This window comes from Phaethon lepturus, unplaced genomic scaffold (genome assembly GCF_000687285.1).
Source record: "Phaethon lepturus isolate BGI_N335 unplaced genomic scaffold, ASM68728v1 scaffold26253, whole genome shotgun sequence".
NCBI classification, from domain to species: domain Eukaryota; kingdom Metazoa; phylum Chordata; class Aves; order Phaethontiformes; family Phaethontidae; genus Phaethon; species Phaethon lepturus.
Window position 1 is genome coordinate 23,874 of NW_010530110.1, and position 1,435 is coordinate 25,308.

Here is a 1,435-nt window from a genome sequence, read left to right on the forward strand (position 1 = left end):
GATTTTCCTGTTTGGAAAAAAGTGTATTCCCACAAAAAAGCAGGTGCATCTTTTTCTATCTGTAAGAACCCTTGCCAGCTGGCAGACGAAGAGGCATTTTTCATTACCACAGATTTCACATCAGATAGGGTTGGAAAATTTGTTTTGTTTCAGGCACCCACTCAAGCACAGCCCTGATCCACCGGAGTAGGTCAAACTCTGTTTTCACACAATTATCAAAAGCAGCTTAAATGTGACTTTTCTGTTAAATGGATTAGTTTCAAGTGGTATTTCCATAACAAAAGTCTTTGAGTAAACAGCACTTTTCTTCTCAAGTACGTTTTATGGTTATGAAAACCATACTTATTTATTATTTTATTGCCATAACAGCCAGTGTTAATGGGTGCCTCATTATAGCAGGAAGACGGTGCCTGCAAAAAGGAGTTAAAGCACTTTTTCCTATGCCAGTCTCAATAGTCGTCTCATCAAATCACATTTTGCTAAGACCGCTTTGTATTACTACTAGAATTATGTCGTTTGTTCATAGATGAAACGAACTAGCCCTTAAAAAGTTGGAAAGGGGGCTAATTCGTGATAGGAAAGTACATCCCTTTCATTTCTTTTCAACACCAGGCTGCTCTCACACCGAGCTCTCTGGCATGGTCTGCACTCGCAAACTGGGCAATTACTATTTTAAGAAACATGAAATTCTTAAAATAATAACACTTACTGAGTGCTTTGATCCTCATGTTTTATGCAAGGCTGCAGGAGAAAAAGTTGCAACGGGTATACTGAAGACACATTCCGAAGACAGCAGGTATCTCCCAACTGCTGTATTTTTGGGGGTTTTTCCACGTGTTTAGCATACAGTTAAATACGATTTGGGGGCTCAGGGCGGCACACAGCAGCACTTTCCTCCCAGCCCCCCGGGAATCGTTTTCCCACCCAGCAACTTCTCCTTCGGCTCAAGTTTCCAGCACTTTCTGCCTACGGCCATTGCACTGCAAAAAATCCCAGCGCGGGTCACAGGGCTGTATTCCCCGAAACCGAGAGAATTTGACCCGAAAGGGCCACTCCAAAAATCACAACCGCTCTCCCCTCCGCGCCTCTCCTTCCATGGACATATTTGGACTAAGATACGGCTTTTCTCTGAGCACGCTTAAGACCAGGCAGCTACCGAGATAGTTCGTGACTCGGGGGAGGGGGGGAAGGAAAACAAAACTTGACAAGTAAAACCCCGGGCGAGGTTTCTTTTTTTTTTTTTTTTTTTTGGGGGGGGCATTCATCGTTTGGGCTGTTCACAAGCTGAAAAACAAGCCAAGGTTGGCGTCTTCCCCGGCAGGCCGGGCGGACTTCACCAACTTTAAATAAACATTACGGGGCCGAGGGATCGGGCGATTTAATACTCAAAAAAGGGGCCGCAGTGCGGCAGAGACAAAAGGCAGCTCCTGCCCTC